The sequence below is a fragment of the Lygodium microphyllum genome, chromosome 22, assembly GCF_053477565.2.
Source record: "Lygodium microphyllum isolate KBCC chromosome 22, Lygodium_microphyllum_v1.1.10, whole genome shotgun sequence".
Classification (NCBI taxonomy): domain Eukaryota; kingdom Viridiplantae; phylum Streptophyta; class Polypodiopsida; order Schizaeales; family Lygodiaceae; genus Lygodium; species Lygodium microphyllum.
In genome coordinates this window covers 117,395,095-117,405,651 of record NC_141156.1, presented here as the reverse complement: position 1 = coordinate 117,405,651, position 10,557 = coordinate 117,395,095, and the positions used below count along the sequence as shown (strand labels likewise).

At 39.7% G+C, this 10,557-nt stretch overlaps 1 pseudogene; it reads right to left on the bottom strand.

The window, feature by feature from the left end:
* Positions 1–7,251: 7,251 nt before the first annotated feature.
* On the bottom strand, positions 7,252–8,544 carry LOC148017544 (histone H2A.1 pseudogene; annotated as a pseudogene).
* Positions 8,545–10,557: the final 2,013 nt, after the last annotated feature.

Sequence of the window (10,557 nt, the reverse complement as noted above, 5' to 3'; positions counted from 1 at the left end):
CCATTCAAGCTAACCTATGGAACCAAAGCAATCCTGCCATAGTGTTCTTCATTCCAAGCTTGAGAGTGGCAGTACAAGAGAGATGGGATGGAAAGGAAGCATGGAAAAAACACATGGTGGAGTTAGAACACCTCTCTGAAGCCCTACTCCCAGCAACTCATGCACTAATCTGCGAAAAGACGAGACACAAGAGCTGGTTTGACGAGCATGTCAAACAACCCAACTTTGAGCAGGGTGACCTAGTACTCCTATACTCAATGAAGGGCCATAAGAAAAAATTAGGTTCAATTGATTGGGACCTTTCAAGATCCACAATATTAATTGAACACTAGCAACGTAGAGCTCAAGACTCTAGAGGGAGAGAGCATAGGCTTCTTTAATGGAAGTCACCTCAAGAAGTACTATCCTCCAACGCACTGTGTGCTCAAGGCTACTACAAAGGCAACACTTGGATTTGATTGCCCAAGTCCACGAGTGGCACGCGTATCCCTCGGCCACCACCTTCCAACCCATCTCCACGAGATTGTAAGCCAACTAGGTATGAGAATCGAACTGACCTAGAGGAACCAAACCCATTGAGACTCAATAGGTCTATCGATCAAAACCACGATCTGCTACATCCGAACCGACTCAACCTGATACTTCCATTGTTCCAACTACTCCACAAGCAAAAAGCAACATGCACGTCAACTAAGCCGCAAGACCAATCCATCGCACAAATGGTTGCCAGATACTCTACTGACTAGCCCATGCAATAAACATCAATAGTTAAGTTATCCAACCCACCAACCAAACCCTAACCTCCCGTAAGCCTTAGACCCTTCCTATAAGCGAAGATCTATCCTTACTTTGGCCTCAAACTATTGCGAAGACTTGGTCACTTACATCACATGCTTAGATAGCACCTTCACCATGTTTTCTAAAAGCTATGAATGGATGGAGTTAGATCTCCTCAACAAGCCATTAGCAATAGAAGTATGTTCCCTGCCATGCACTTGGGAGGAATATAAATTTGTGTTTGTTAAAATTCCCCAAGTGGCTGATGATTGCCAACAAGATTCCTCAAGAGCAAGCTCTAAAATAGTGATTGCTCGCCTCCTATAGCAAGAGTAAAGTCTTTGTAACAACCCAAGAACAAGAAGAGCTAAAACAATTAGCCAACTTTGACTCTTCCTTTTTGTGAAAATAGCATACTCTCAATCTCAAATGGGAACAAGACTTCTACCAAATTATGACCAACTAACTCTTCTTTTTGCAAAAATAGCATACTCTGTCTCCAATGGGAACAAGAGGCCTACCAAATTATGACCAACTGAGTAGAGACATGCAATCAAAACCTCAGAGTATGATCAACCTATGTGATTCCTACCTCATTCAAAGTATTAGCCATCACACACAATCAACCTTTAGAAGAGCATGTTATCCCTATTTTGATCAACTCCTACTGAGGAAGAACTACACATCGCTATAGCAGATGGTGACTTCTTAATTGATGTCCTTGTCTACATAACACACATAGGCATTAGGCCTCAAAACATGGACCCTCACGTCCACTTAGAGTATAACCCACAATTCTATGCTTGGTTCATGAAGAAATAAAGCACAACAAGGAGGTGCTTAATACCCTTAACCCTTCATCCTCTAATCCTAGGAAGCATTTTCATCATTCTTGAGGGGGAGGGGATACGATGGGAAAGAAAACTTGACTTGAATTTCAAAACTTCAAACCAAACTTCAAAAGAAAAAAAGGATGAATAAAGTGAACTTGTACTTGAAGAAAAAAATTTATGGAATTCATGCTTGGAATGTGTAGATTAGTTGAAGTATAAAAAAATTCCATTCCATACTAGAACATTGCACCATTCCATAGTGTTTGTTCTTAATTTTTTTCTTTTCATGCAAAAGGTACTCTCAAATGAGCTAATTGTAAGTTATTGTATCATAGGAACTCGATATGATAGGACAACTTCCGTTCTCAAACGAAGAGCACAATAGGTACCGATTGGCCACTGAGACACAAGTCTATAACCAGCTAAAATATAACAACGTCAACAATTTGGAAGAGCTGGTGAATAAAGAAGGCAAGGTGAAGCAAATAGTTGATCAATGCAATCTCCATAGATACATAGAGAAGGTTGGCTAGAAAATTGACCAAGGCAGATGCACAGAGTTCCTTTTCGGGTACATTCGACAACTCATGATCAACCACCGACATCAGAGATCCCATCATCCACTCAATCTCTTCTCCAGTTCAACAACCTCTCGTCCATTTTGTTATGCTTTTTCTCCACAGCCAATCTCCCCAAAGCCCCATCATTGATCCACATGGAAATCCTTCAACCACCCGAGCCATCACCAATAAGTGCCATGGGACTGGCACTCGGCTAGGAGAAGGGTAATGTTAACCCCAATGCAAAGAAAGCAAAAATAAAGTAAAAGAAAATCAAAAAGACACATGATAAGCAACAAAAGATGACCCAATGGAAAAGGAGGAAAAGAGCCAAAAGCGCAAGAAGCAAGCTTAAAAGTCCAAGGGAAGTGCAAAAGAAAAAATGCATATTTCAAACATAAAAGTGCACCCTAAATCCCTGTAAAAGAGCGCCAGGCTCCCTCTTGTGCAATTTGTATATGTAGATGGACATGGGTGAAAGAACAATGTAAATAGAAAAGGAATAGGAAAAGAGGAACTAGGCTAAAATGGTCGATCATGTAAAAAGAGGATGGACAGCCAAGAGTAGGGCATGTATAAAAAGAAAAATGTGAATGAAGAAGCTCATTCTTGTGTGTGGCCAAAACTAGCTCTCCTCTTCTTCTTCTTCTTCTCGCTTGTGCTTGTGCTTGAGAGTGTGTGAGAAAGTGAGAGAGTGTGTGTGAGGGTGAGGGACCATGGTGGAGAAACTCTCCATCTTCTCCTCTCTTCTTCTTCTCTTGTCTCGTGGTGCACGGCAATGGAGCTTGGAGCTTGGAGCTCAAGGACCGGGCTTACTTTAGCTTGCAACTTAGATCGTGGAGATACCAGAGAGCTCATGAGAGGAGGCAACTTTTTCAAGCATGAAGGTAAGCTCACTATCCTCATATGTGTGAGAGTGAACAATGCTATTTAAGAGGTAGCCATTGCACTTGGCTTGGAACACTTGAAATAATAAACAAGCCGGTGGTCTTGGTAGTTGAGCGAGAGCTTCCCCATCAACCCCATGGTTTTGTATAATAGAGGTAAGAAAACAAAGTATACATATTTAAAAAGGTTTTGTATGGTCTAAAACAAGCACCTTGGGCTCAGTATGAGAATATACATATATCATTCATTACACATGGTCTTCAAAATAGCCCCATTGAGAGCATATTATATATTAAACATGAGGGTGATGTGTCTTTGATAATAGTGGTTTACGTTAATAACATGTTGCTCACTATCCTAATGAGACACATATTTCTAATTTTAAAATTGAGTTGAATTCAATTTTCTTTCATGTCAAAGGTAAGCCGGCTACATCATTATTTAGGCATTTGATTTAAGTAGTGTAATGGAGGTATTCCTTTGTGCCCAACAAAGTATATTGAGACATTACTACAAAGATTTGATCTTGAAGACTTCATATCTATTACTACCCCTATGGAGATAAGTTTGAAGTTGGAGCCTTCATGATACCAAAGACTACTTTGATATCTTTCTCTATCAGTAGGCTATTGGATGCTTGATTTGTATGTGCATTATAAGGCGTGATATTCAATTCACAATCTCATAGACGAGCAACTTTATGCATAGCTCAAGCACTAAGCATTGGCACTAGTAGTGAAGCAAATCTTTTCAATACTTGAGTGATATTCGATACCTTGAATTGTTTTACCCCAAGGGTTGGGGGAGGGGGGGAGGGGGGAGGCATTACTGCCAAATTCACATGGTTTTTCAAATTCTGACTAGGCTAGTTGTTATGACACTCATGTATCCACAAGTGGTTTTTGCTTCATGCTTGACAGCTCTAAGCAAGAAGGCCCATTTTGGCCACTTCTAGCTATGAAGCCGAGTATAGGACATCTTTCATAACTATAGTTGAGTGTTTCGTTGAAACACCTCTTGGCTAATTTGGGTGGTTAAAAAGTCATTTGCCACCACCAATCAACTTCACTAACAGTAAAAGCATATTGGCAGTTGCATGGAATCCAATGTTCCATAAATGTAGTAAACGCATTGAGGTGCACTATCATTATGTCAAGGAGAGAGTCTCTATTGGAGAGATCAACAAGGCCTATATACCAACACAAGACAACCCTATAGATCTTTTCATAAAGGCTTTGCCTCATGAGAAGTTTGAAGCTTTCTACAAATCTTCGAGGTTACTTCCCTTTGTGGATTGATCGATCCACTAGCTTTTGGCATTCATGTAGAGCATACTTTGCCTTGTAAATCTTCTCTATTGATTCTTCTCAATACACTTTGAATTGTGCTCTCAAGCTTCTTCTCCAAATCATGTACTTACATTCCTACAACCCTAAATCCAATATCTTGATAAAGTTATCAAATATAGAAGATATGTGCTATCTACTCTTGTTGATCATCCTAATGATGAATGTCTTGTTAGAATCTTACAAGCTTTCATTAAAATAGAGGAAGATTATAAAGTTGCATTGTGCAATTTTCAAAATGCAACTAACGAGTAATTGTCTATTGGAAAAGATATCCCTACTACATATTTTTGGGCTCTCCAAAACAAGTAGAGAGAAAAGAGACTATTCAAATGACTAAAGATGAGGAGGGCTATGATGGAGTGTTCATAGTTGGAGTGTTTAACAAGCATATATCCAACATTAGAGAGAAGAGTCTATTCAAATGATTGAAGATGAGGAGGCCAACGATGGTGTCCATAATTGGAGTGTTTAGCAAGCATCTATCTAGTATTATTGGATCATCTTTGACACTTAAGCTAGACTACCAAGAAATTTGCACCAACTTTTAAAACCATGAAATGAAGTGGGTAGAGAGGAAATTGCAACACTACTAGCTCAATCATTTTCTAATGAGAATATTCATTTTACTAAAAAGAAAATAAAGAAAAAATCATTGGAGCCAAACACTATCTTGATAGAGGTGTACAAGGCATTGTGGGACATATAGCAAGGACCTTTGCTCCTTTGCTAACTCTTGTACAAATAAATCCTTGGAAAATTCAATGCAAGATAAAACCCCTACCTAGCTTATATCTAAAGCCATGGCACAACTTAAATTCCTACTAGGCAAGATATTACATAAAGCACAATAAACAAAACCAAGATGTGATTCTCAATACATTAGTGGTTGTGGAACATGCTATAGAGAGTAAAGTACAACTTGTCTTATCAAATATGGATCTAAATAAAGCCTATTATAGACTAAGGTGGGGTTTTCTACTTATGATCATTAAAAAGTCAAGATTTGAGATTATAAATGTAGGATTTGATTAATGTTTTTAAAATATAATGGCAACTCTTTTTTAATGCATCAACTAAGATTGGTGTTGATGGATTCATGTCTCATGATTTTATGTTGAAGCATTCTAAAATATGCTTTTGTGTTCAATGCCAATTCTAAAATATCCTTTAAATTTTTTCTTGGAAAAGATACACCCTTTATTCAATCTATGAAACACCCCATTTTTTCTTGGAAAAGATACACCCTTTATTCAATCTATAAAACACCCCATTATATGACACTCTTCTATATACAATAAAATGTATAAAAATGATATTTAAATTTTCTTTTTTTTTAACCCACATAACATACATATTAACGAGTGGTCCCTCTCAAGCGTTGTTGTAGATCCTGTACTATGTATGTTAGATTACAAAGTCCGATGTGGATTAACTCAAGGCCTACCACTTCCAAATGGTGAGCAACTTTACAATAGCTATTTACAAACAATAATTCAAGTACTGTAGCACCAAACTAGGCTAGTATTGAAGCCATCAAGTGTTTGATCTCTATGGAAAAGTAACTAAAGAGATGGTCAACAAGCCCAAGTCTAAACTATTATTTTTAGGCCTTTATGAACCACCTAATTGAATTCAAAACTTTCGAGTCCAAAAGAAGATATTGTGAATCACACAAACAAGCTAGAACAAGAGATTAGTTTGAGAAAGAATAGAAAATACATGTGGTTAGGAAAATACAAGCTAGATTAGAAATGACTAAAGTATGACACATAGCCTTTACATTATCTCCCATTTTCCTTCACTTTTATTAATCCTTATCCACAAACTTATCTCTAATCTCATTCTCACTAACTACCTTATTACTTTATACCAATATATATATAATTCACATATTTTCCTAGCTCCTTGCCCTTATCACATGTTTATTTTTACCTCTTTTATTAAACTTTAAATATTCTCCCTTATCCAAAGTCTTTATCACAAGATATTTCTATCACATCATGCAACACATATTCCATGCTTATATCCTCCATTAAGTCCATTATTCACTCTCAAACTAGTAGAATACCTACAAAAGTTTTTGATGATCAACCTCAATCATCTACCAAGGGCAAGCCCCTTATACCCACATCTCTCTCATGGCTCTTTCATTTTATACTCTCATGCTCTCAAGTTATCCATCCCAATATGTTACTAACTTTCATGGTCACTTTCAATACTACAATATTTATCACCCATGACAATCTTTTCTCTTGCATCCTAAAAATAAAAATCTCTATCTTGATTGAAACAACAATTAAAAAAGAGAACATCCTATATACTCTACACCTCAAGACCCAAGAAGACATGGTAAGTGGCCTCTCTACTAAATTGTGTTCTTCAAGACTTTTGGACAATAGTTTAGTAGCAAGAAAATAACAAACCTTATCAATCTCTTAAGTAGACAACATGAATACTCTCATCATTCCTCATCAACTCTCATTCAATATTTGTACCAACCTTCAAAATCACTCTCTCATCAAACATATTGCTTCCACTTCTCTTACACTTTTGTGTTTTATTCTATTTTCATATAGATCTTACTTTAATATCAAAAACAAATCATAATCCTTATCTTGCACTTTCTCTATGGGCTTAACATCCTCATGTCAACCATATACCACAATTTTTTGACCAAATGCAATTACACTCTTAACTTCTTCCTCCTACACATTTAAGATTCTCATAATGTTTCTAAGTTTATTTCAAAATCCTATTACAAGCATACTATTACATTTAAACCATTACAAGCACTAATTAATACATATCTTTTACAACAACAAAAACAAAGCACAATCCCATAATCATCATTGTATTCTCACTTTTCCTCCTATATCTAAGATAACTAATAAAAAATTCATCTTTACAATTAGTCAAGGGGAGGTTGGGAGCAAGTGCCACATAGCAACCCCCAACCTCCCCACAAAGAAACATGGGAGCAAGTGCCATGCATCCAACACCAACCCTCACCACAAAATCACACCTGCCTTAACAAGTCTAGGTATGGAGCACCTAGTACTACATAAGAAAATTACACCAATAGCTATCACCATCATTCATGCTTGAGACAAGATTAGTCCCTTACCATATGGCTTCCATCCTTTAGATAACGGTCAGAATTAATTTGGGACTCTTTACTTTCCTTTCCTTTCCCAAGAACAAGGACAAGGCCGTACAAGAGGGACTCCGCGTCTGGATGGCCGTTCCTTGTGCACTTGCATATCTGCTGGCAATAACCCAAAACGTTGTTGCATCGGAGAAGGGACCGCCGAGGGATTTGATGCTGGTTTATTGCGAGCGTGCGGTGGCTATTGCTTTCTCGACCAGAAAGCAAAATGAGAAGCCATAACGATGGCCTCACACAGTTTTGGAAGCCGCAGCACCATGGCTATCATGCCACAATGGCAGGATCGCCTGTACCAAGGCGCCCATTAAACAGCCTGTAACTACTACAGTTAACCCCGATCCCCCTCATACTACCTGTCGCGACTCATCGATACCCACAGCAGCTCTAGCAGTCGAACTTACAACAGAGAGATAGCTGATCATCTCAAAAGAGGTGGTGCTAACAAACACCATACAAAGGAGAAGGAACATGGACAAGCGCCATGCGACCCGTCAGAAACTAAGCCTTCTTCGGAGACTTCTCGGTCTTGGGCGCCTTCTCGGCCTTCTCGGCGGACTTCTTGGGCAGGAGCACGGCGTGGATGTTGGGGAGGACTCCACCGTAGGCGATGGTGACGCCGCACAGCAGCTTCCCGAGCTCCTCGTCGTTGCGGACGGCGAGCTGGATGTGGCGCGGAATGATGCGGTTCTTCTTGTTGTCTCGGGCGGCGTTGCCGGCGAGCTCCAGGACCTCAGCCGCCAGGTACTCCAGGACGGCGGCGAGATAGACGGGGGCTCCGGAGCCCACGCGCTTGGCGTAGCGGCCCTTCTTGAGGTAGCGGGCGAGGCGACTGACGGGGAACTGCAGGCCCGCCTTGGAGCTCTTGGAGGTGCCCTTCCGCTTGCCCTTGCCCCCGCGCCCAGCCGCGCCTTTGCCTCCCTTGGCAGACTCCATCGCTGCGTATCTACTGGATCGTCTACGAACACACAGACAGAGAGACAGAGAGAGAGAGAGAGAGAGTCTGATGTCAACCAGTTTGCGATAATACCAAGGCATCTATATACATTCAAACTCCCGCACTTCCATTTTCAAATTTCTCCAGGATCCCCATCCTGTCCGTCCATCCGATCCTTCATCGAACGGCTCTCTATATACTGGAGTTTTCCACCAAGAAGAAGTTTGAGAAATGTGATTGTAGCCCTTTCTATGTGTCGGCATGGGCAGAGGCCGGAGGAAGGTTGAGAAGTTTATGTTCAAGGCCAACCTACATGGCTCAAACGAAATACAAGCAAACACTGCCTCGATACGGTGGAAACATAAAATGACCCTCTATTGGAATATGGACGAAACATGAAATCAGCCTTTTGGGGACCATGCCTCTTGTCAAGGGTATCCTCCTCAAATAAAAATAACAACAATCGTGGAAGTCACCATCTACGTCTAATAGACAAACATTGCAACACTATGGTTAGTTACGCCTGTATGAATGCAAAGCAACTCCAAGGGTAAGCGCCTACCTGAAGCTCTAAATGGCATTGAAGGACTCAAGGCAAAAGACTATAACAAGGAAATGCTACTAGAATGGAGCTCGATTATTCCTTTGTTGCAAAGGGCAATTGCCCTAACTTGGTAGAGGTTGAAAAGTCCATCAAGAAGGAGCCAGACACCATCAACAAGCAAAGACATGCTGAAATAGTTGCAGAAGGCAGACAATCACTCAAAGCTACAATTAACATCTGGTTCCAAAGGGTCAAAAGAAGATACATTGACTTTGCCATAGTCAAGATTTTCTTCTATTCCATGGGTGTTCCCCTTCTAAGGAAGAGTTTGAACACCAATCTTGTGCAACTAATCAAGGCAAGGCTATGTTGGTTCAATTTTAAGTTTATTGGCAAAGGCTTTTTCATGGATTTGCTTAGTTCTTCTAATGAGCAAGATTGGATTTTGGGCTACACTATTGGGTACATAGCCAATCTTGTACTCACCATGCCATAGTCCCCTTCTTTTTCACCAAAATCAATCATTCAGTTCCAATGCCCTGTCTAGGTCACTTTCTCTAGCCTCAAAGTATGGCTTGATGATGAAGTGGTAGCCCTAGCAAGTGCCTTGGGTAAGGTGCTTTGTGTTCTCGTTGTGGCAACATCCTATGAAGCCCTCGAGCCTAACAAGAAAGCTTGTATTTTGTGGGATAGGAGGTCACAACCCCAAACATGTTGGAGCTTTCCAATGATGCTATGCAACCCACATGCCCAAATAAGGAGACCCTAAACCCCAAGATAGGTAAGTAGAAAGACAAGAAGCATAGGAAGAAACCTTCAATTAAAGATCGGGCCCGCTTGCCATTAATTGATAGGAATTATTATGTAGGGATCAAGGGCCAAGAGGAGATGTATGATGAATGCTAATTCTAAAATTAATAACAAATCCAATAAAACTAATGCAATTACTTGGAATGTTAAAGGATTATGCTCTAATAAGAGGAAGGAAGTTCTATACTCAGTCATGAATCCTTGCTTTACAATAAATTAAAGTTAGAGAGGAGGAAGCTTTTGCCTTTTAAGTCGAAAGCTATTCTACAATTGCCAAAGGTTGTTAGAGAGAAAGGGGTGGTACTATGTTGATTGTGCACAGAGATCTTAAGCCTCGGTTTGCATGGGCAAGAGATGATGGATCTCGGAGAATTCACTATATGTATACCCTGCGTATCACACGCATTCAAGGCCTATTTATAAATATCCTTATCTGTGAATTTTCCCTTAAACATAACCCTTTTCTATTCAATCTTAAGTAACCCCTTTATATGGAACCCTTTTTGTATGTAAAAAATGTGTAAAAATGGTATTTTAAAAATTCCTTATGTTGAACCCACATGATACATACATATATTTATGACTAACCTCCTCGTGTGATGGATCAATAATAACTATTGCTATTAAATTAGTGGGTAGCGGCTTGACCATATATCTATTTATGCTAATAACACTTCAGTGAGAGCAGGGCGCAAA